Raw genomic sequence first — 26,550 nt, forward strand, 5'->3', positions numbered from 1 at the left:
GCTTTTTTGGATGCTAATGTATACTTGACGTTCTTGAGACGTACTCATCTTATGGTTCACCAAACCACCTGATGTGTTTCAAATGAACTACTGACCCATATCACCCTCAACCAGCCTGTGCTGGTATCACTGATTTTTTTTTTTGTGTGTGGAAGTGTGAGATATTCATACCCACTGAATTTCATCCAATTAAGATTTAGTTGATCATTCTAGTGTGTCAAGATCTTTTAGGACAGCAACTGTCATCTAGTTGTGCTATCTATCTCTTTCACAAATTTGATACTATGTCATTTATGCCATTTAAGTCATTTAAAGATAAAGTTTTCTTATGAAACAAAATCCTTAACAAAATATACACACAGGAACCTACTAAAAATTACTTTTCCCAAGATATATATCATCAAAGACACATAACTATAGTACAAATTGAATATATGATGAAAGTATCATAAGTAGAGGAATAATAAAATCAGGTGATAATCATTCATGAACATTCGTTGTTATGGTCCCTTACCATATCTAAATCTTATCATCCTCTGTATAGTTTCCTAGAAGGAGGTTTGGGCCAGCCTTGTCAGAAGGTAAGGGTAAAGGGGTTGGGTTAGGATTGGGACAGGGAGAAAGGGATTCAGAATGAAGGTAATCATATATTTTGATACAATACTATGGTTTGAGTAGGGAAATAATTTTGAGTCAATGTCATGACATTCTGTGAATTTAGGTATAAAAGCATCTTCCTTATAATGTAGCAAGCTTAAATTATGAAAAAGCCTCTCTGCTAGTTATCCTTAAAATCAGTTTAAGTAATGTGTCAATTGATCATTTGTACATTATGGTACAGTGAAGTCTAGTCTAGAATTATTGAATATAGGTATATACTTTAAGCTCGAATCTTCTCACTCCATTTGAGTAGAAAGAGTAAATTTTTGAAAATCTATAGCAGTTTGGGGAGAATAGCCTTCATTTATGGTCACATGGAAAGTCATTTTGCTCCTTTTTTCATGATGAAAGTCTCCCTAAGAGAGCGTAACTGGATCTATCAAGAGTGGAGCAAGCAATTGAATACAATCCAATCGTCCTGGCTCCCAAATTTTCCCCCAAATACTCCCTAGAAAGAGTTTTGTAAAACAAATACTGACATCTTAGCATCTGCTGGGAGCCTACTATGGGAAATATTGAAAGGGAGAAAGAACATGTTGAGCTCCTTAGGGACTGAGTTCTTTGAAGACAGGGATAGCTATAGGAGGCCTTTATTCATCCTCCCAACTGCTAATGCCTCCCTTACCAATTACCTTGTATTTATCTTTTAATGTATTTTGTATATGCTTAAATGTGAACCTATGGTCTTCCAAAATAGAATAAGGAAGATCTCATTTGTGCCCTTGTATCTCCATCACTTAATATAGTGCTTGGTACACAGTAGCCATTTAGCCAACGCTCTTTTGACTGACTGACTGTTTATTAACTTAGCCCAAATACTATTTATTTTTATTAATTTTTCAATGATCAAACATTTATTTTTCCCCTTTACCTTTTCCCCATCCAACTGGGAGTAAAAAGAAAAAGAAAATCCTTGTAACAAATAAACATAGTCAAGTGATACAAATTCCCGTATCGGTCAAGTTTAAAAATGTTTATCTTATTCTACACATTGGTCCATTACCACTCTGTCATGAGGTATGTAGAATTCATCACTGGTCCTCTAGAATTATGGTTGATCACTGAGTTGATTTTTAAGTCTTTCAGAATAGTTCATATTTCCCAATATTTAGGTTACAGGATAAATGATTCACCCAGTTCTGCTCACTTCATTCTGCCTCAGTTCTTACATGGGTTCACAGGATCTGCCCAAATAATATTGATATGCTCTGTTCTGAACATTCCACACTTGTGCAAAAACTTTCAGTTACTAGCCATTGCATTCCTTCCACAATCTAGCTCCAGCCTATCTCCCAGCCTTGCACCATGGTAGTGCCATTCATCATGAGAAGTTTCTATTCTAGGCAATGGGTAATCACTGAAAAGTTTTTCCAGTAGAGGGGTAGAATGTTCAGAACAGAGTATCGTGGAAGAAATGGACAAATCCTGTATTACAAATATTATTTGGGCCCATTTAATATATCAATCAATCAAAATGCATTTATTAAACACCTACTATGTGCCACACACTGTTAAGTGCGAGAGAATACAAAAACAAAAATGAAACTGACCTCCTGTTTGTCTTTTATTCTCATTCTGCTCATTTCCGTCTTTATGCCTTTACTTACACTGTTCCTCATTTCTGGAACAGACTCTCTACCATCTCTCTGTTGAAATAGCTACCTTCTTTTAAGGTGCAACTTAAGTATTAACTTCTGTATGAAGACACTTATGCCAAGTGATAGTCAATATAAGAAAACAAAAATGGAAAAGTTCTTATAGTTCAGCGTAAAGGAATTTGATCTACACATGTAAGAATTATTGTTAATCAGCACATTAGTAGGTTTCACATTCTATGGTATTTATAGTCTCAAATAAGATATTACATAAGAAACCTTAACAGTTTGTTTATTTCATTTTCAACATTAACAACTTTAGCACAAAAGAGGGGGTATTTATAGAACCTCACATTTAGGATTATAAACATAAGTAAAATTTTACTAAGTTCAAGAAGTTAAATTTTGATTTATTAGTCCCTAGTGAAGGCAACACCCATCAGTGATGCAACAATAATATTCAAAATTGGGTTGAGAAATGATGTCAACATAGGCACCATTTACTAATGTGCTGATCATTAATGGTTGAAAGTTTTTTTAGCACAATATATAAAAAACAGAAGCTGTTTACAGGTGTCTACAGTCAAAACTAAAGAAGGAAACTGGGTGGGCCAATTCTCCACTTCTTCACCTGCTAGGACACTTTGCAGCTCACCTGGCCCAACATAAAGTGTGACGCTCACCTAGGTACAGCCATAGTACTCCCCCAGGCACTTGACTCCAGGCCAGATTCTGAGGGAGCACAGAGATAAGACTCTTCCCTAATGTCATAGCTTTAGAGCGGAAAGTGGCTTTTGGGGCCACTTAGTCCAATTTCCTCATTTTATAGATCAGGAACCTGCGGCCCAGGGAGCCTCAGCAAACTCGTTTTCCCAAGGTCACTTGGATAGTTAAGTGGCTGACCTGAGATTCAAACCCACATCTCTGAAATAAACCCAGCATTCTCTCTACTGTACCTCCCCAACTTTAATCAAGGAATGCATATTCTTGAACAATCAGGGGAGAATTAGAGTTATTTAAGTTGCAGAAATGTCTTGGAAACAGAGCTGTGAGCCAAATTCAAGTCTTATCATTTTTCCTTGATTAGCTATTAGATACCAAAAACAGTTGCCTTTCTATTATTACATTGGGCCTACAAGGACAAAACAAGTACAATTCTGACTAAGATTTAATGATTCAACGATAGCAGACTCAGCGTAGCACATACTATAGATTTTGGAATACAGTATGCAAATTACTGTGATTTTTAAAATATTTTCCTCAGTTCTTTAAGCTTCTGTGATTTTATTAGTGCTGGTGGCTCTTCCTCTATGTCTCAGGCGACAGTCTTCAAGTGTTACTATCGCTGAAAAGTTAAGCAACTTCCTACCAACCTGGAGATGACCTTCTCTGAACTTAGCCAGCTGGGTCCTTGGACAATCAACTGTTATCAGCCCCATACTCAAAGCCTTTTCAGCTTAAAAGGATCTGCCAGGGCTTACTCTCCAGTAGCACAGTCTTTAACATAAGGTAACTTGTTTTATGATGAGGCATCAGAGAAGGATTTTAAAAGTATGTCTTCACACATAAATGTTTATTGAGCACCTATTATGCATAAGGTATTTGTGCTAGGTACTTTACAGCAAACAAAGTCTTATAACTTTCTAGGGGGTCTGTGTCCCCCCTAGAACTCTACATTCTAAATAAAGACTTTTACCTAAATATAATATTTTTTTCTGATTTAAGACATAGAACAAATGTTTGTTCTTCCATAAATTATAATAATGATAAGACTTGGGCCTCATATCCTTTTTCCTCCCTAATATTAACTTAATTTAGGCAATTTAAATGTATGCTAAATTTTCTGCCTGGCTCTGATTCCTGAGATAATATATACCAAAGGACTTGAAGAAGTATAAAGGGCTCTACAAAAGTGAAGTATTACCTATCTGAGATAAGAAAATTAAAGCTAAACCGGAACAGAGCTTTTCTAAAGGAAACAGGAGTAGATGCTTTCAGGCACCAGAATTAACCAATCAATTTGGCTCTAATTTTCTGAAACACCCTGGGAATCATTGTTTTCTTTTCCTTCTTTCTTCTTTTCTTTCCTTTCCTTTTTTCTTTCTTTCTCTCTTTTTTTTTTGGATGACAAAAATCATACACATTGATCTGCAGAAACAAAGTTCTTGCTGGAACTAAACTCAAGCAAAAAATTATCAGATGGTTATTTGTATAATATCCTTACCTAGTATAAAGTAAAAATGGTACAAGATACATTCGGATTGCTCAGGACTGAGCAACATCCAGACAGGCAAAAATTTAGATGGCCTAGAGAAATGGATTGGGACCCTACCACTGCAGGGAGTTCATTCTTTCCTACTAAAAGAGGAACTACAGAAAGCTTACACTGAAAAATAGTCTGAATAAACTGTAGCTCTGGCTAATTGGGGATCAGGTCAACAAGACTGTCCTGTCACATTATTATTAACATTACTGAAAGGAATGTGTTTCCTCAAGCATCATATCCTTGCACTGTCCCAGAAAATGACAAAAGTCTATAGCAGAAAGGGATAGAGATGGTCATGTTGTTGTCATTCAGTTGTGTCTGACTCTTTGTGACCCCTTGTGAGGTTTTCTTGGCAAAGATACTGGAGTGGTTTGCCATTTCTTTTTCCAGCTCATTTTATAGATGAGGCAACTGAGGCAAACAGAGTTACGTGATTTGTCCAGGGTCACACAGCTAGGAAGTGTCTAAGGCCAGATTGGACTCAAGAAGATGAATCTTCCTGACTTCAGGCCAGGTGCTCTATTCACTGCCCATAAAGCTGATCATGCACATCAGTTTAAATTCTGGACCTATAAGCAAAACTTTTCAAAAGGGGTTTCCCCTGCAAGCAGGCTTATCCTTCTACCCACAGAGAAAAAGCTTTACTGTACACTGGGGTGGAAAGAGAAGAAAAGGAAAGAATCTTGTTATTAATTCTCCCTCTTCTACTATGCCCTGGGCACCCCCACCAATAAAAAAGAAAAAAGAAAAAAAGAACACATTTCAAGAGCTCTACAGGGAGCATCTACACCAAGGTATCCTGCTCAAAGTATAAGGCTATGTGATATAGGAAAGCAAATCATTAAGTTTCTTTCATTTAACTCAGTTAACTTTAAAATTTCTAAATTGTGTCCTTAAAATGTATACACTCTCTCTATGGCTACAACCGCAACAAAAAATTATCTTAAAGGTTGCGATCTGTATCACTGATGGGGAGGACCAACACTGATGTAATCTTTTGTAGTATCAAAATTACGAGTTGGTTTTTTTTTTAACCGATACTCTCTAGACCAAAGTATAACCAAATAGAGGTGAGACCTGATCATAATTGGATTACATTTTCTCTACTAACAAAGCATGATGGACTTGGGGCATGGGATTTAGAGTCCTAATTTTATTCCCTGCTCAATTAACTTGAATGAATGATTTGACTTTTCTGATCTTCCTTTCCTCATATATAAAGTTGGAAATCCAATGGTGTTTAAAAAGACTTTGAAATTTTTAATGAGATGAAAGCATTAAAGCATCAAAAGAAAAACCATCTACAAACTAGTTACTAAAATTAGCTTATATTAAAAGGCAATAGTTATTTTCTAGATTCAATTAAGTTTCAATTTAGTCAACCAATATTTAAATATGCACATGTTTAGATACAAAAAAAATACAATTGTATATTTTCCCTTTCATATAGCTACAAAGTGACCATATTAAAAAAGTTTTGCTCCAGGACCAGGCCCCAACACACTGGGTCAAATTTCCTTTGGGATGGTACAGTGCCTACCTGCAAGAAAGAACACTATTTTTGTCAAGCATGTGTGCTTTCATTGAAAAAATGTCTTTTCTTCTAACAAGGTAGTAGGGAGAATCAAAGTGAAGAAGAACCTTGCAAATTATAATTTATATAGAGTATTTTACCTCTAACCATGTTAAATAGAGGTTATTTCATTTTATCTACACATTAGGTTGATGAGAAAGACACTTACCTATTTTTATGACCTGATAATTGGGAATCTGAAGCACTGAAAAATTGGGATTTGCCTAGGATCACATGATTGGTGGTGAAGACAATACTTCTTGGCTTCTATGGTTTTTATTTCAAGAACACAGTTTCCTTTCCAGTACATACTTAATTTCTATTTAAAACTGAACATTTTTGAAGTCTTATCTTTATTTCTTATTTGCTGGTTTAAAAAAACACCAACCAACTTTTGCTCTGGAAGGAAGAAAACATTAGATGGAGAATCTCTAAGACATACTATTACGTAGTCATCCTTTGGACTGACTGCATTATTGTTCTAACAGTTTCTAAAGGGATGGGATCATTTCTTTAGTACTTCACCTTTTAGGTGTGGCACAATGGACAATGAAGTAACTTTGCAGGGAGAGGACCCAGGTTTAAATCTTGCCTTTATCACTTTTGGGTGTCCTTACAAGTCACTTAACCTCTTTTTGGGCCTCTGTCTTTTCATCTGAAAAATGAAGAGGTTGGGCTAGATAGCCTCTAGCTTCCCTTCTAGTTCTTAATCTATGGTTTATTGTCAGACACTCCCTTAATATAATCCTCTATTTATCTTTGGGATGAAATTTTATTTAAGTAAAGGTGATAATTTAGTTAATCTCTATTTTGAAACAATGTAAAATCATCCCATTTACAAGCCTTCTCCCAACACACATAGAAAATATTGAAGAGATATCATTTAAGAGATGGATCAGAAAAATATGGCAAGACTTTTTTTGCTCAAGGGAAAAAAGGAATGGACAGCTACTCTAGCCCCAGAGGACTGCCAAAGTCTGGTTGGAAGTATTTTGTTTCCCTATCCATACTTCTCAGGGACAAGTTACCAGAGTTTACTTTCATATCTCCCCTTCACATATTTACCATAACCATATTTTTTTAAAGAAAACCAAGAAAAAATGTTTTCTTCCCACAAATTCCGCCTTCCTCTTCTTTCCCCATTTGCTTTGAAGTACAGCCAACAAAGACACCTTGGGGGTTTTAAAAGCACAAATCATTTTCATAGCTTAGAGGCAGAGCACTCACAACTGCAGGAAAGGATTAAAACCAAGGAGCAGCTACCTGGCAATGAACTATAGCCACTGGTCAGTGAATAGGCTGGACAAGGAGCAAAGCAACTCCACACCCTAGCTGAGCAATCGACTCAGAGTGTGATACCTGTGTAATCTTTTCTCCCCTTGAGCAAATATGTGCCAACCTAAACTTAAAACTTGGAAAGAAAAGTAATCCTAAATGTAAATGCTACCTCTAAATCACATTGAAAAAAATTTTGTATTATCTCCCTATCAAAAATCTTAGTGCATGTATATCAACACCTTTAGGTATAGAAGTATTTTACACTAATCTTAGGGTGATGATAGATCATGGCCTAATTGCTGGTATAATCCCCATAGATTTTAGAATAAAAATGTCTGGGGAAAAAAGAAAAATTATTTGAGAAAATAAGGTGCTCCCTGAAGACTAATTCCTGCTAGGTATCAAGCCTGAGCAAGTTTTTATCCCTGCACTGCTCCATGATCTAGATTTTTTACTTCAATAGCACAGTTTCTTTGACTGTATATATTTAATTTCCACCTGAGATTTAAACATTCTTGAAGTCTTATCTTTTCTCTTATTCACTGAAAAAAAACCCCTGACTTTTTATTCTTGAAAGTAAAGAATGTCACATCTTACTTTGTGTTTAAAAAGGGTAAGGACATTATTGCTAAAGGCTTCAAAAATCATGTTGTATTTTGAAAGACTTCAGAATTCTGATTAATACAATAAACTATGATTCTAGGAGACCAAAAACGAAGCATGTCACCCATCTCCTGATAAAAAATTGAAGGACTCAGGACACAGGATGACATACATTTTTTTAACATGGCCAATGAAGGAATTTGTTTTGTTTTACTATGCATATTTATTACAAGAGGGTTTTTTGCCCCCAATAGGGGAAGGTAGGAGGGAGAGAAAATAGATTTTTTATTAATTGAAAGAAATAAAGTTAAATATTTAAAAAAAAGTCATCTTCTGTTTCCACAGTCTTTGCCACAAATTGTTTTTTAAACAAATTAATCCTTTACTCCCTTGTTTATACAGGGCATGGAATGGAACAGGCCAATGAGAATCCAGTCAGTAGATCACAATATACATGCTCTAGGGACTAGGCTGTCATTGGCCAGGCCTGCCCTATGCCTCTTACATTTATATTAAGCAAGATGGAAGTCATTCATATTAATTCTATCAACTTATAAAGATTGTTGTGATTACAGTAAATTTTAGTTGCAAAGAGGCAACTTAACCTTAATGTAAGGAAACATTTTCTAACAATTAGTGCTCACCAAAGGCAGAAAGAGATGCCTTGGGAGGTGGCGGATTTCCCATCACTGGAGGTCTACCAGCAAAGGCTAGATGAACACTTGTGAGATGTGTTGTGGTAGGAATTCTTTTTCTAATATGAGTTGGACTAAATGGTGCTGATGCCCCTTCTAATTCTAAAATACTGTGATTCTATAATTCAGAAATTGGCCCTAGTCTTGGTTCTGTCACTGTTGCTGTAAGACTCTGAGAACGTTGCTTACCTTCTGCAAGCTCTTTTTTTCTCATCTAGAAAATGACTCTCTGAGATGCCTTCCAGGTCTAACACTCAATGACAATGATAATGATGAATATGAGAAGACGGCACAATAGCTTCAGCCCATAGTTTCTTCACAAGATGGTGTAGTATAGGGAATTCTTAACTGTGTTTTTAAAACTTGTTTTAAAAAGTATTTTGATAACTGTATTTGAATAAAATTTGTTTCCTTTGTAATCCTATATATTTTATTTCATACATTTATAAACATTACTCTGGCTGGGTGTGGTGGCCCATGCTACTTAGGGAGGCTGAGTCTGAGGCTGGTGGACTGTTTAAGCTGCAGTAGGGCTTAAGTTCCTGGGGTATCCATACTAAGTACAATTTCAATATGTTGGACACCCTGCATATCCCAAGACTAGAAGGTTTCCAGGCTGTCTAAGGGGCGATTAGGTGAACTGACCCAAGTTGGAAAAACAATAGGTCAAAGCTTCCTTGCTGATCAGCAAGGGGATTAGTCCCATGAGAAGATGCTGAACTTCTAGTCTGGATAAAATAGGGAAACAAAGTCTCACAAACACCCCACCAATACCACAACATTATTCCGAGAAGGGGTCCATATGTTTTCACTAGACTGCCAAAAGGGGCCGTGACATACACCAAAAAGGTTAAAATTCCTTGGTACAGTGGGAAAAACTACTAGACTCAAGGTTAAGAATATCTGGATTTGAGTTCTTTCTATTTACTACCTTGGGCCAGTTACCTTATCTGGCCCTCAGGTTGTCTATCTGTAAAACGAGAGAATTAGACAAGATGACCTTTAGTCTAGGTTGTCTTCAAGTTCTAAATCTAGGATCCTATTTATATTTTCCCTAAGTGTCCAGCAGATGACAGAATTTAATATCTTTTTTCATATACTTGAGAAAGAACATCACGCATTCTCATTTTAATCATTTAACATCTACAAGAGTGTGCCTCATTGTGTAGAGGTGACCTATGACTTTCAAAGGCTCTGTTGGCAGAGTACGAGTTCTGAAAGGTCCTTCAGCTAGTTGGACAGATTCAGAGTACAGACTGATGATGGTCTGTATACCTGTCATCCAAGTACCACTGAGAGCAGTTCATTCTGGGTACAGAATGAAGGTGGTATGATTAGTGACTGAATAATCTTTTCTGTACAAAAAGCACAGAATTAATCCTGGGAATAGAGTTAGCAATGGTGAGGTTGTCCTTTTGGGCAGCTAACCATAACTATAAAACTAACCTTTACTTCTAAGACTTGTTATAGAGTTGCTTCCTTTCCAAATAAAGGGAGTAGGTATGCCCTGACCTGGTCCTACATTACTCCTGGTATAAGTTTGTATGTCCTTAGGGAACAGCTGAATAGCTAGTTGCCTGTTAAACTGTGGAGCAGACTAGTAGAATGTTAAGAAGGGGAAGGAATGTTGGAGATTATTCTGTCTAATCCTCTCACTTTACAGATGAAGAAATTTAAGCCCAAAGACATGAAGGTCATTACATGCCCCAAATCACAGTTATTTACTGGTGGAATTGAGACTAGAACACAAGTGTCCAGTGCCTTTTATACTTTACATTGGGTAGGAAATGAAGGCTAAGTAGCACTGGACTTGTGCCCTAGTGGCTGGCAGGTATGTTGGTCTGCTTTCTGGAGGTAATCTAATCTTGTCCTGGTCTGACAGACCCAAAGAAATTCACATAAGGTTAACAGTGGCTCAACAGGTTTGAGGTTCATTTTAGGGCTTGAATTACATGGCTCCAGTCTTAAAAGCCCAAATCAAACTCCAGGCACGCCCTAGAATAGAATAGAAACCTCAGGCTGGCCACCATAGTAACCTTGCTAGGGTGCTTCACACTGCTAGGCATTGAGGGATGATTGAGCCAGGGGCTGGACCTCTAGTAGCATCATGCGATCTCTTTCATATTCCCAATTGTTTGGAACAAAACTGGCTTCTGGAAACATAAGGCCAAGAGCATGGAACAAGAGGCTACTCACCAGATAGTTTTTTCTTCCAATTTGTCCTAGAGTTAAAAGTGGAGTAGGGATAGGGAATAGGTTCTTGTGCCTGTGATTTCATTGCCATAGAGAACTTCTTGGCTGAGGAAACTCCCTCCACCAATGCGGAGCATCGCCTTCTCTGAAAGTTAGTTTTAGAGTTTGCTTAAGGCAGAACTGTCAACTGGTGAGCCCCAAACGGCTGAAGCCCCAACCAGACTAAAATGTTACTGGAAATGATTAACAAAATAAATAAATAAGGATACAATAGAAGACAGATGGTGTTAATTTGTGGTTTTCTAAATTAATATGCAGCCAGTAAGGATCCGTTTTTATTTGAGCTTGACACCACTGACCCAGAGCACTGGAAGTTATTTGGCCAATAGATGTCAGAGGTGGGGCTGAACCCAAATCTTTCTGGTTATACATATAGTTAACTCTGAAGATGAGGTGTTTCTTGAAAATATTCACAAGACAAAGGTCCCTGGAATTGTTTCCCAAGTACTAGAGGAAAATAGCAGGGCTATTAGATCTTTGGAAACATGCTATATTCCTCTTCAGAAAGTTGCAGTGTTTCTCTAACACAGTTTTGGAACACCTGTGTTCCTGTCAAGGTAGATGTGGAATTAATTCCAAGGGGGAAATGTGGAGGAGGCCTGAGATGTAATCAGACATCTATCATTAGCATCACATCCTCCCCAATAGTGTTCTTTTCTCCACAACACTGAAATCTTCTTGTGTATTTATTACTGAAGGGTGATATGAGGCATAAAGATTTAGAGGATAAAAATTCTAAGGCCTGCTAGTGCCATAAGTATGGAGAGTCTCCAGATATAACTTGCTATTTGTTTAACAAAGCAAGGTTATACCAGTTTTACGCTGTTACTGAATAACTTGTAAAATTTATGTAAGCACACTGTTGAAGGGCACAAAGAAGTTAAACCACACGCCATCAGTTTAAATTTATGTTTTTAAGTGTTGGAAAATAAATTCCAAGAACTGGGATAATAAAACTGAGTTAAACTCATTAAAACAAAACAGCAAACAAAAAGAAGAAACAATTTCTCAAAAATAGAAGCATTTCAGCAACTTATCAAGTCTGCGAGAAGAATAAACCCAGATATTTGTTCATGAAATCTCTGAACACAAAAATTAGTAAGAAGGGAAAACCCCTGAAATTCAGAGAAGATAGTTTTAGAGACAAATAAAATTAAATATTTCTCTGCTATGGTGGCTAGTAAATGTCCAGAATTCATTCATTGTCCTTGAAGGTTGTACAAACTGAAGAGGGTTGTTGTTTGCTATAGAGAACTTCTTGGCTTGTTGTTGTTATTTAGTTGTATCTGACTCCCTGTGACCCCATTTGGGGTTTTCTTGGCAAAGATACTGGAGTGGCTTGCCATTTCCTTCTCCACCTCATTTTACAGATGAGGAAACTGAGGTAAACAGGGTTAAGTGACTTGCCCAGGGTCACACAGCTAGTGTCTGAGGCCACATTTGAACTCAGAAAGAGGTGTCTTCCTGACTCCAGGCCCTACATTCTATCTACAATGCCACCTAGAGGATTAAAAAGGGCTGGATGGGACTGTAAAGTCTATTTATCTGACCGTCCTATGTTAAATACAAGGAAACTAAGGCCCATAGCAGGTAATCAACACACCCACAGACACACAGATTGTAGAAGGGTGCAATTCCAGTTCTAAATACTGAAGCTGATAAGGTTTAATAACCAAAGATGGGCCAGTAAATCCAAGTTAAGGCTATGCAGAATACATCCTAAATTTCTGAAGACAACTTCATCTAGAATAAAATGCTCCTTAATATTACTGTTAGAATAACGGGTTGAACAAAGCCCTGACTGGTGACTGATTTGGGACAGCATTATTCATGGTCTTATGCTATAATTCAAATATTGACTATAAAGCAAATATCAAATTTCAAATATAATTCCAATATATTCTCATAATGTTGCATTTCTTCATTGACCCTTCCTCATTACTGAACCTGCCTCCTCATTTACCTTTCTAAATTGGCCAGTTCAGGGACTACTGGTAAACATAATGTTCATCACGTTGTCATTGTGGCATTTTCTCATATTATTATCACTTTCTATAGCTATTGTGGAAACAGTTCAGTTGATTCCTGTCCTTCAAATATCAGCAACTGAAAACTTTCCACACACAAGACAGTGGGCAGCCAAAGGTGACAGAGGATGGAAATAATCAACTGAATGTCTGTGTGATTATCACGACCCAACTAGGTCTTGAAAAAGAGCTGAAAAAATGCACTCTCCTCCCTTCACTGTAGAAGGGGAAGACTAGAGGCATAAAACACTGCACACTGTTTGACTTAGTTGATGCATTGTTTGGTTTTCCTGAATGGTTATTTTTTTCCCCCTTTTATTATTTAATCTTTGTAGCAAGGGATGGCTCCCTGCATAGGTAGAGGGGCAGGGATATATCTGGAAATGAAAGTTATACAAAAACAAAAGGCATCATTTTTTAAAGGGCCAGGTTAATATCTGTCTCATTTTGGCTTAATTACCTTCCTTGCCTTACTGTTATATTGCACCATGAAAGGTTTTTAGTAGTTCTCCATCTGCTGCCTCCTGTGTGAAAAGTAAAATTTCTAGCCAATAATGATTGTCTAAACTTTTGCCAAATCTTCACTAAACTGAGATAATTCAACTAACATAAAAGGGACTCTTAAAATGTAGTTCTGTAAGTTCCTGGGTCAGTTTTATGATGTTTACCTCATTCAATTCACTAAAGTCAAATTGCCTTTCTAATTTCTTTATGTAGGACAATCAAGTTCTAAAAGTAATCACAGAAAAAACAGAATTTGTAGTCTCATAGTGATTATCTAGTCTAACCTTCTTATTTTAATAATGGGAAAATGAGGCTCAGAGAAATTAAATAACTTTGCCAAGGTTAACACAGCTTGTTAGAAGCAGAACTGAAATTAGAATCCAGATTTCCCAGTTCCTAGGTTGGTACTCTTTCTTCCACCACTGTTTTTTTCTGCAAATTTTTCAGTATCTTAATGAGTTTCAGGAAAGATTCTAGAAGGGTTGTTATGGTACTGGCACACTTTGACTTAAGTAAGCTCAATATATGAACATTAAGATTTATCAAAACATAACTTATAAAATTATTAAATAAAATATTCCTTTAGAGGGCTCTGCATGTAAATGTAATTACATCTACATACATTACCGAACATACTTATTACATAAAATGAGGTATACTAGTAGCCTAATATGGAAATTATTAATTATAAATGTGTCATGACTCAGGATTGCTTGTGCAAAGCAATCACAGAGTAAAACATTCATTTGTTCAAATTTTATTTTAAAGCATTACTTTTGATAATAAAACTCTTGAGAGATTTGTTGTTAAAATTAATAATTCTACCTTATTTCATGGTATCAGAATTTCTGGGGGTCCAGACTTGTGATTTCATTGGTAAAATGAATTTGCAGAGTAAGGAACCTCTTCCTACTAGTAAAGATCAGGAACTATTCTGCAATTTATAGTCTCATAGAGTTGTCTGGGGGCACAAAGATACTTGACTTGCTCAAGATCCTACAGTCTTGAGGTGTTACATGCTGCAGATGAATCCAAGTCTTCCTGATTCTGAGGCTAGTTCTCTGTCTACCAAGCCACACTGTCTCTCTTAGTGTTTCCCTGGTTTGTATTCACCTTGAACATCAGTTATCTAGTGTATTTTTTTACTTCTCAGCAGGAAGTTTCTGTCCTACCTGAGCCTATCTTAGGAAATCTGCCTTACAGTTTGACAAATGTACTGCCCCAGTCAAACACCCCCTCTTGACACTCTCCTTGGAGTGGGTCACTTATCACAGAAATCTGAACTAGAAAATCCTGAAAATATTTGCTCCTCCATCAATCACTCAATTAACAAATATTTATAAATTGCTTAAAGGTAATTGCCTTCAAGGAGCTCACATCTAATAGGGGATTTTTGTTTTTCTGTTGTTTCAGTCTTGTCCAACTCTTCGGGACCTCTTGTGGGTTTTTTTCCTTGGCAAAGAAATTGGAATGGTTTGCTATTTCCTTCTCCAGTTCATTTTACAGATGAGGAAACTAAGGCAAACAGGGTTAAGTGACTTGCCCAGGGTCACACAGCTATTAAGTGTCTGAGGCCACATTTGAACTCAGGAAGATGTCTTTCTGACTCCAGGCCCAGCACTCGATCCACTGTGCCACCTAGCTGCTAATGAGAGATACAACATGTAAATAACTATGTACCTAGAAGATAAATATAAGGTAGATGGAAGGTAATCCTAGAAGGAAGGAAGTAGCAGAAGGAAAAACTGAGAATGGCCTCTAGAAGAAGATGGGTTTTGAGCTGAATCTTGAAGGAAGTCAAGGAAGCCTAGAGGCAGAGTTGAAAAGGGAGGGCATTCAAAAAGAAAGAAAAGAAAAGGGAGGGCATTTGAGGCATGGAAGACAGCTAGTACAAAGGTACAGAGTCAGGAGAAGGGATGTCTATTCAGTGTGAAAGAATTAGGCAGAGTAGTAAAGAGCAATTCTGATGCCCAGGGCAAGCAACGCAAAACACAGACAGAGCAACCTGCCATTTTCAGAGAAATTTAGTTGGAGGAATAAGGGGATCTGTAGAGAAACTTTAAACTTCAAGACATAAGGCACCTTTGAGGGAATCTGGGACATCATAAGGCTACTGCTGGGAAGGCCATTTCTGGGGGTGGGTACAGACCCAGGCCAAGGAGAAGATCAATGGGGTGGGACTACAGATATAAGAGGGGAGAAAGCAAGCCATCTGCAGCTTCCTATTTTTAACTATCCTGGCTGACTATGTCTTGGGAAAAGCTAAAGAAGTACATGTATCATTAGCATACTTTCAGTTTCAGTACTCGGGGGGGGGGCCCTTAGTCATTAGAACAGGGTGACAAAGGGTCCCAAAACATAGGGGGAACTGATGTAGTAAAAAGATTGAGCTTAGCACTTACTAAGCCAGAATAATTAGTTAAAAGAAAGCTACTGGATGGTCTGATTTCTCCCAGGCAGTTCCCCCCCCCCCAGGTTATGCGCCTCCTTGGGTTGGCCCCACTAATTCCTTCTACCAGTAGCAGCTTCAAGGTGTTTCTAGATCTCCCCACTACCCTTCATCCCCTGTTCTTTGTAGCCCAAGGCCTCAAACTCTCCACACCACTCACAACTGATCTGAGGGTGTCTTTCCTCTGGTTTGTCCAGACAATTTTTTAGTGTTAGCCCGGGTGCCAGCATGGGTAATTACGATTAAACCAATCACGTCACCTTAGTTATGGCTCTGTGCAGAAGAAAAACATATTTTCATCCTGATTCCTGAGGTCACCTTAATAAACATTCTCTATTTTAGCTGGCTAACATGCCTGTCTAATACACAAGTTCACTAGTTCTAACTCCAGTGAAGCTCTGCCTGCTCCTTCTTTTTAAGGCATCTTGGTATAGAGACAAAAACTATAAGATTGAATTCTGAGAATGTGTCTGAATCCAGCTTTGTCACTTGCTATTTAGTTACTCCATCTCTTTGGGCGTACATTACTTGGTCTTCAAGATGAGAGGTTTGGAATAGATTTCTAAGTTTTCTTCCAGCTCTAAATCCTATGAAACAAACAGGGAATACCTACTTCCTAGTATAACACCATGTGGATGCCATAGCAAATAGCACCTTATTGAATATTGCAGTGCCAACCAATTTATCCACATAGTCCTCAATCTCACTTTCCTTGTCAATGCATTCTAACTAGCCATTATAAAAAATGCCCTATTATGTAATCTTCATAAATATTTAATTTATTTTCATTTTAAATATACCTCAACAACAATGTCTAATGGTAGCAATTTGGAATGGAGCCTTTAAGAAAAATTGTCTTTAGAGATTATTTCTTCTGTTTCTTCTATTTACAGATTCCACTTATTTCTACGTTTCTCCCCTGAAAATGTGCGCAAATTGCTCAGTGTAGTAGTACTTTATCAAGCTCTCAAAAACAAAATGTCTATTATCTGGATTTTCCAAAGACACACCCATGACTGCCAGAAGATTGGGCCTTGGGTTCTACCCAATCTTTTTTTTTTTTTCAAGAAAAATACTGAATCTGTAATTTCTCACCTGAAAGCCTAATTGACCTGCCTCACTGAAACTGAGAATTTAACGAACTTAAAATTCTTAGCCTGGAAATGCCTTTGAAATGAGGACACTGAGAAAAACATGAAATTAAATAAAAGTTCTTTTTAACTGTAAGTAAATAAGCATTTTAAATATATCATCCCTTTGTTGTTCCTGGTTGTTTTTGTTTTTACATCATGTAACACAAACACCATCTTCCCCTATCCCATCCTCTGTTCAATTACTCCCTTTTCAAAATTCAACCTATGATTTGAGAAAAAAAATCCCCAATTCAATAATTCATCTATATTCTCTCATGGGGAAAATAGGAAATCTCTCAAATAACAATGATATGCCCAAGAAATATTTTTTGTTAGAAATGTTCATCATTTCTTTTCTCTTCCAATCAGATCAGAATTTTCAATCACATGATGAGAATCTGATGGAATATTCCTATGGGGTTTTTTTTGGTGTTGGTTCTGGAAAATTTCAAGCTTATCCTATCTCCAGTATTTTTCCTTTTATATTAGTTTATTTCAGTGTGTTCTAGAGCTTACTTTATATATTCATCTTAAATAATTTTAATTTCTCTGATAATACTTCTTTTAGCTCTTTGTTAACTTTCCTTGGACAGACTTTTTGTAGAAAAATTCACTAGTCTTCCAGCATGCTAAGTGCTGCACCTTACCTTCTCTCCCTACTACGTGATTTAAAAATTATTTTCAAATGCTAAAGTATCTCTCCTATGAAAAATTTGTTCCTGGGATTTACCAACTCCATTCTAACTCACTCTTAAATCAAAGTTCAACTGATTTAATGGCAGTCAACTCACAGCTGTTAGAGGTTAATTGTTTGGATCATGGATTATCCATGTAGTAGGATGTTATTTTTCTCTCTTTGGATCATAGATTTAGAGCTGGAAGGGACTTTGGGAATTAATCATCTAATCCAATCCCTTCATTTTACAGATGAAGAAACTGTGGCCCAGAGAGGTTATGTATGACTTGCCCAAGGTCACACTGGCAGTAAGTAGCAGAGCTAGGATTCAAACACAAGGTCCTATGACTTTAAATCCAGTGTTTTTGCTGCCATGTCATTACATTCATTAGTCCTTCAATTAGAAGGGCTGAGAGAAATCAAAAGAGGTGAAAAAGTCAATCTAGTTTATTTCAGCTAACAGTTCTCATTAAAGACTGCTGGGGGGAGGGGGTGTTTAATTGATGAAAATATAATTTTTGTATTTTTTGTCTATTTCAGTTATCCTAGGTGACCCTTATTTAGCTCCTTCAGCATGTAATATGAAACAATATTAAAAACATGTCTATAGACCTTCATAGACTTATAGAATGTTAGAGTTGGTAGGATCCTTAGATTTGAACGCTCTCTTTTCTACCAAAGAAGAAATCAGCCCCAATAGGAGGAATGACTAAATCAGGGTCATATTGCTAATAAATGGCAGGGTTAGAATTCCTATGTCTTCCAAGTCTAAATCTAACTATCTGTCCATAACACATACTGAATGAATAATTTACTACAATAGTACTAGTCTAAACATTTTAAAACTAAATACTTTTAAAAGAGCATGTTAAATTTTTAAAAATTATTTTAAAATTATTTTAAAAAATCAGAGTGACTCAAAAGATAAAGTGAAGCATGATGACACATTGGGTTTTATAAATCGAGACTACTTGAAAGTAGAGATGTAGGTATACATGTACACATATGTAGGTATGGTCTTTATACCTCTCTCATACAATGTAATGATGTCATTTACAAATGCACACTTAAAAAGCAAATCTATACACAAGAGATGTCTTGTTTAAACTTATCTCCCTGAGCACTTAGCACAGCATTCTGTATACAGCAGGCAATTAATAAGTGCTTGTTGAATTGAATTCAAATGAATCTGCAACTGTATTGGATACTTCATAATCAGTGATGTAACTAACAATCAATGATGTAGGAGAACAAAGAGCATTGCACAGCTACATATGGAGTTCACAGCATCAGTTTGTTTTAAAAGGGTGGGAGGTTAGACAAGCACATATATTTTTCACAATGAAAAAGACTGAAAATATTACCAAAGAGTAACCAAAGATCTTTAGCAAATAAATTTGAAAGGAAGCATAATCTATTCTGTAGATAAACTTCTTTTTGAAGGCTAAACTCCCCGGCAGGATGTCAGAGGTTTAAATATATATATATATGCAGTATTTCATTCATAAACAGTCTACAAAAAGGCTCAATGTAGCCATTTAAAAGCTTTTCAAATAAAAATTTATGTGGTAAAGTACAAACAAAATAAAACTAAAAAGGAAAAGCCCCCTATGTATAACAGGGACATGATTTTCTTAGAAAAACCAAAAACAGTATTTTAAAACATTCTTCACAAATACTCTTCAAATGTTTAACTGGTGAAATGACATAAGTGAAAAAGAGCACTTGTATAGTTTCCAGGCAATCAAATCACTGAACAATCATGCCAACAGTATTTTTGGAGTTGGAGGTTTCAGTCTCTCTAGAAAGAATGTATTTTAATCACACCTCGAAGTGCATTGAGAAGTCTATTTCAATCATTTTAAAATTCTTTCATTTGGCAAAGTAATGTACTTTTAAGTCATCATTACCAATTCTTCCTTTTCTCTTTTAGAAGGGGGAGTCTGCTTAGTGCTTCTGTAAACAATAGAAATGTTTGCAGAGATCAGTAAAATCGATCTTGTATCCTTACCCATTTTTGTTCAGAACAGGCTTGGGCCTGATCTCATATTCTCTAACCAGGAGAAATTCCCAATAAGAACAGGGGTTGAGAAGACCCTATTTTTGCCCTTGGTTACATGTGTCCAAGTACCCTTAAGTCAGGGATAGCTGTACATAAAAACCTAAAAGATCATCCCAGCCCTAAAACTATTTTAAAGGACAGTGTAAATGTATTAAGACAACACCATTTTTAAAAAACTTAATAACAATCTCATTAAAAAAAAAAGAGAAAAATGAATAATCATGTGAATGCTAAAATCTACCAAACTATTAGATAATTCTATGGAGAAAACTTAGAACAGTTACTTAAGAAATATAAATTATGAAATTGAACTTTTCCAACTGTTCAATTATTTAAAAAAAAAAAAGCAAACGTTTTGGTAACTTGGGAAGGTGTGTGTATGCCTTAATGAATATTTTATGCAGCATGATTTTGGAATATAAGAAAATACAAAATCCTATCGTGAACGGGCAAGTGGGAGCTGAAACGGTTATTACTGGAGAAATCTGATCTACTGACACATCCCATCGAGCCCCTTCTAAAACACAGCTGCAAACTGTACGCCTAGCCTTGATAATCTCCTGGACGGGCTGTGACGACATGTCTGCTCTCGTCCAGGGTTCACAGAAAACATCGCTTAGATAATGCAACTGAATAATTTCCTCTGACCAAATTGAACTTTCTCTGATAAAAGGAAAAGAAAAGATAATAGATCCCATCTTGCCCCACCTCTTTCTTTTTTTCTCCCTTTTTCTTTTAGTGAAAACTGACATAAATTGTTGAGGAGCACTACAGCGCCACCAACACAGATCAATGCAAAACAAAAAAGATCTCCCACCGTGTGCAAAAAAAAAAAACCCTAGAAAAATGCCAAAAATTACAAAATGTCTCCCAAATGTACCTTTTCGGAAACAAACAAGATATCTGTGAAAGACGCCTAATGAGGAGCTTGCGAGAAATAATGCCTCCAAGGAGTAGCCCTTACAAAAGATCTGCCCTGCAAATAAAAGACCCACTATTTAGTAACAGCCATAACTTAATATAAACCCTGTTATGTCAATCTCCACCTTCATTATACCAAGGGCAGCTTTTCGGTACTTTGTATCGAAGTAATCCATGAAGAGCAACCGGAATCGTTTTAGAAATTGTTTAAACTACAACCGTAATGCATGCTGATAATTTAGTCGTGGACAAATTAGGTAATACAAGATTTTTATAAAGGAGGATATGCACATATTTGGCATTGCCAGCATTTCTGGCACAAAACAAGTCCATCTTGAAATATTTGAGTTCTTCTCAGTTCACGGTAATTAAAGTATAACCTACGTTTTAAAAATATTTTGCTTTAACGATAGAAAGAACTATTTTTTCTAATTGTCAAAATTAACCAGATTGGATTAGGTGGAATATGCAGAGACCAAAGCTAAAAAAAAAATCATCAAGATTTGTTTTGTTCATTAAAAACACAATGAAAATCCTTTTAATCTGGTGGCTCGTTTCAAAGATTCAACAATAGAGATGTTTAAAATTACAAACTTACCGTAAGTGTAGGAAGAAAAGAAGCCAGTCCTTGCAAAATAATTGTAACAATATAAGCTGGATACTTGTGCCCTCAGAAACAGCAGCCTCCATGCAGCATATGGATCTTCAAACATCTTAGAAATATTTGGTAAATAAAAAGTAATACTTTCTTTCACGACCAGTGGCTCCATGAGGTGGTTTCCCCCAGGATCTGTGGGCGTTTGGGAAAAATCGGAGCAATATCCACAGAAGATTAAAGGCAGAAGAGGCAGCCAGCAGCCAGAAGACTCTGGGGTTAACAACTTTGCAATGGCAAACAGGCGTGTTCTGATTGGTTAGGAGGGCAGTGTCCCTACAGTCTGCACTATCCCCCGCTTCCCCCTCCTGCAGCCTGGGAAAAAAAAATGCACTGTGTGTGCCATTTTACACTGGGCTTTTAAAAGCACAGCCACCCAAATGACAAAAGTCTGGGCTCGATATTAAGTGATACTGCAAAACAATAGCTCTCAATGACTGTCTTGCTTGCTCTGGAAAATACCTTCCTCATGGCCTCAAGAAATGAATTTCTGTTCTTTCTTTCTTTTTTTTTTAAACTGTGCCGCTTGCCAAGACAATATGGTTTTCTCAAGGAAGTGTTTGTTTGGTTTTTTAAAAAAACTATATACATATACATATATATATATATATATATATTATTATATTTTATTGTTAAATCACCCAGCAATTTGGACACAAAGATGGTCATTCTAAAGTCATCCGGTAGGAGTCTTCTAGATTCAACGTTGTTAGGCCACCCTTCGACCCTGAACAAAATCCACGACTCCTTTAAGGCTTCAGGTCCACAAAATTATTTTGGTTAATAAGGAATACAACTGCCTACCATGTCAGTGCTTGACAATGATACCAATTTCACCAAGCACATGAAAACGGGAGGAATAATCTGTGGTCTAAAAATTCTATTTAAAAACCCCTCCTTATACTGACTGACAGAATTCTACCATGCTGCCCACAAACAAAATGGCTGTGGCAATGAGTTTTTTGGTTCCTCCCACCGTGCCTCCCCCTGGCCTCCAGGAAGTATATGTGTGTGTGTATACACATACATACATAATATATGTATTTTTTCTTTAAATCCCAGATACACACAATTCTACAAGTACAATGCACAACTCGGACTCTGGGTGACATCTTTAGTGAGGGTCACTTTGTGAAAAAGGTTTTGCTTTTTTGGTCATCTTTCTTTTAAAAAAATGTTTGAAAGTGCATCAATCACTGGAAATTTACATGACTGTGTTATTTGAACTTCCTGTTTTACATATTTATGAGGTCTTTCACCTATCTTGGCAGGCTTTCAAATTAAGTGGACTGGGAAATTTGATGCTCTGTCTCTTTTCGGTAGTGAGCTGAGTCAGGCACTCAGTTGTTGCAACAGTGCTTTTCAAAACAGACAAAAATCTAGTCATTTAAAATTTTAATCATAAAACTCATGCAGCACCAGCCTTGAAAATATAAATTCACAAAAATCAGTAAATTCAAAAGTATATACTGGATATTGCAGATACTGTACAAAGAATGTTTTGTTTTCTTAGCTATTTGTATCTTCAATTTCCAGTTAATCAAGGATAGGCTTTGTTTGTAGAAAGAGGTGGGTTAGTAAGGGAGGGGAGGAAGAAAGAGAAGAAGAGTTTTGCCTGGAATTGTACAGGGCAGATGCCCCTTGCTCTCATGGTACATCGCTGTCTGGCAGTTAATAGCACATTCAAAGGGCTTTAGCCAACTGCAGGGTCAAGGCGACAGTTCCTTGAACTATCGATAGACTGGAGTTCTCTAGACATTGTCCTTTAGCTGACAGGCAAGTCCTGGCCTTTCTTTGGAAGCATATTTTCTTAGCTTGTAGGCAAACAGAACAGAAGCTGAAGGCACTGGCTTTCAGAGCTGGCATGTATTACTCTTCCCCTGACCATCAATTGACAGGCACACCGAAGCCTCAGAAAACACTTTTGTAAGTGGCTCAGATTCAGAAATTAACCATGGGTAACTGTGCTGTAGGCTGAATTGGAAAACCCAGATTCTAAAGTTAATAGATTCTAAGTATGAGACATGCTTTTATATTCCCATATAGCAAAAATTCCTTAAGGTCTCAATTTAGTGAAGAAAATGGACCTTTTGAGGTGTGATCTGTGGACAAACGTTTTCTTTTCATGGAAACCACTTCCTAGAGATATTTTGCTCTTTGTATGTGTATTTATATATGTGTACATATCATATATATATGCACATATATATACATTATATATATATATATATATATATATATATATATATATATATATATCTCCTTAGTTTAGTATATTCTGGGCATACTGAACTGTGAGGTCTATAGTTATAGATATTACATGTAATTATATGGACATGTTTATAATTTTATATAACTTGGTAGAAGAAGTTTCTTAGACATCTGGGGACATAATCATGACAAAAATCACTGTAGCATGTAGTGTTTGTTCATTTGAAATGTACAGTGAAAATAGCTAGAAAATTATGACACAAATAAGTAATTTATTGACAAGACATTGAACTCCTCTGAGCCTCAGTTTCCTCATCTGTAAAATGGGCATAATATCTGTAGCATCTACCCCACAGGGCTGCTGGGAGCCTCAAATGAAATAGATATGTGAAGTGCTTTTTAACTTTAAAGGATTCTGGGGCAGCTAGGTGGCACAGTGGATAGAGCACCTGCCCTGGATTCAGGAGGACCTGAGCTCAAATCCGGCCTCAGACACATAACACTTACCAGCTGTGTGACCCTGGGCAAGGCACTTAACCCCATTGTCTAGCAAAAACAAAAAACAAACAAAAAAAACTTTAAAGGATTCTGAGTCAAATACTGTCGTTGTTCTTGTTGCTGTTGACGACTTGGCAGTTGCCTTCCATGGTTTTTCTGTCTGTATTAGAGTCTTGGTGTTACTTTTTTTTTTTTAGCTAGACAATGGGGTTAAGACTTGCCTAGGGGTACACACCTAGTAAGTATTATGGGTCTGAGGCCAGATTTGAACTCGGGTTTTCCTGAATCCAGGGCTGGTGCTCTATCCACTGCGCCACCTAGCTACCCCTTGGTGTTCCATTTTTTCCTGCACAATTGTAGTCACTGATTTTATGATGTAACAATAAATAAAATGAGACTATTCAACAACTTTCCAAGACCATAAAGGCTGGAGTTACACTGGTAAAAGGAAGTGAGAAATTTAGGCAAATATCTGACTTAATGTACTACTGACCTTTACTTGTTTCTTTCTCTCTCTCTCTCTCTCTCTCTCTCTCTCTCTCTCTCTCTCCATCTGTCTCTAGCTATTGTTAGAGTAGGAAATTCATGAAATTAGTTTTCATTTTGTTCAGTTAACAGATCATTATGGCTACCGATTAGCGAGACCATTTTTATACCACATAAGTATATTTGAATTTCACAAATTTTACATTCAATACTAGGGAATCAGGTCAACTACCATTTTCAGTTTCAACAAACATTTATTAGATCTCTATAAAGCTCAGTACATTATATTATGTACTGGGGGAGATGGAAAGGACAAATAAAAAATTGCTTTCACTATCACAGAGCTAACTATCCATACATAGTATGTGCTTTTAAAAAATAAGTAAATATTATGTTCAGGCTTTGCAGTATGGGTCTTCTGTGATGCAAGGCCCAGAGAAGTGACTTCTTGGGCCCATAGGAAAGACACAGGGAACAGGGGGGGAAAAAAAAGAAAGGCAAAGAGCAAGAGACCTATAGACTTAGTTGTAGAAATTCAAGTATTAAGAAGATAATTGATAGATTTGGTAATATTATTCTTTCTTATTAATATGCAATTGGATATCTGAACCCTGCTCAAAATGTTAGAAAACCATTTTAGATCATTCATTACCAATTGAAGTATCAACATGCTTTCAAAGAGGTAATTGGTAATGAAAATGCCCGAATACCCCAACCAGAGATCCAAGTAGAAAGTAAAGGCTTTGGAACATTGCTTTATTGACTTTGGAAGTCAGAGAAAAGGAACAGAGCTAGAATCTGTCTTGCTCAGGTCAGAGTTAATGGTTTGAATGGTGTGTCTATTGGTGAATATACAGATTTCTACAGTTTGGCCATGACATACCTATACATATATAATATATATGTATGTATATGTATATATATAATATAGTTTAGTATAGAACATCTGTCTAATATTTACATAGGCCTTCACATATTATGCATATTATTTATAAGCTTTTGTAAAAACATTCCTGGATGGTGTTCCTTTCATTTTTCCCTATACTGAACTCCTCTTCACCATGTTAGGATGCCAAAGTGAAATTCTAAAAGCATGGGTCTGACCATGTTACTGCCCTCCTCAAAAAGTTCCAGTGAGTCTCTCTTTCCTCTAGGATCAAATGAAAACTCTTCTGTTGGACATTTAAAACCTTTTGCCATCTTGCTCCAGATTTCATTTCCAGACTTATCATATAATTACTACCTTTCAGACATTATGCATTCTAGCAAAACTTAACTCCTTGCTGTTTCTGACAAATGACATTCCATTTTCCATCACTGTGCCTTTGTAGTCTGTCCTCCATGCTTAGAATGCACTAACTCCTCTTCTCTACTTCTAAGCACCCTTAACTGCCTTCAAAGCTCTCACATCAACTACTGCTTCTTACCAGAGGCGTTTCCAGATTCCCTCTAACTGTTAGGGTCTCCCTCCACCCATCATTCAAATTACCTTATATTTAATTAGAGTGTATTTTGTATTAACTTATATATGCTGTTTCCCCTGAGAGAATGTAAGCCCCTTGAGTTCAGAGATATTTGGTTTTGTGTTTATATACGCAGCACCTAGCACAGTGACTGGCACATAGAAAAATGCTTGTCAACTGATTGATAAAATTTGTACCAAATATATTTGTACAAAATATATTTTAAGGCAATGCCTTACGAGCCTTGTAACACACCAATATTTCAATAATGGTTATGCCATTAAGACTTATTCAGTAGTCATTTGTGAGATGACTTTGGGTCATAGTCATGTATTGCAGTATTTTTTAAAAATCACTTTTATTTTAAAAAATCTTTCATCAGAGCAGTTTGTGAGCATTAATATAAGATAAATCTTCTAAGAGGTTTTAAGAGAACTTACTTGAATATAATTGTGAATCTGGCTAACTAGGTGTGGGATCTGATCACTTCAACAAGCATATAAGACACTCAGGCTACTCAACTTGCTGCTGGTGGAGATACA

The 26,550-nt window shown here is 36.6% G+C and overlaps 1 protein-coding gene across 1 annotated transcript in view; it reads right to left on the reverse strand.

Moving 5' to 3' along the window:
* EPC1 (enhancer of polycomb 1) overlaps positions 1-21,584 on the reverse strand; it is a 102,027-nt gene extending 80,443 nt beyond the window's left edge. Inside the window, exon 1 of the mRNA XM_020990465.2 lies at positions 21,294-21,584. The gene's annotated coding sequence lies outside the window, so the exon portion shown is untranslated. The remainder of the gene's footprint in view (positions 1-21,293) is intronic.
* Between the last annotated feature and the right edge of the window lie 4,966 nt (positions 21,585-26,550).

Source organism: Phascolarctos cinereus, unplaced genomic scaffold (assembly GCF_003287225.1).
Source record: "Phascolarctos cinereus isolate Bilbo 61053 unplaced genomic scaffold, phaCin_HiC Scaffold_1;HRSCAF=81, whole genome shotgun sequence".
NCBI lineage: Eukaryota > Metazoa > Chordata > Mammalia > Diprotodontia > Phascolarctidae > Phascolarctos > Phascolarctos cinereus.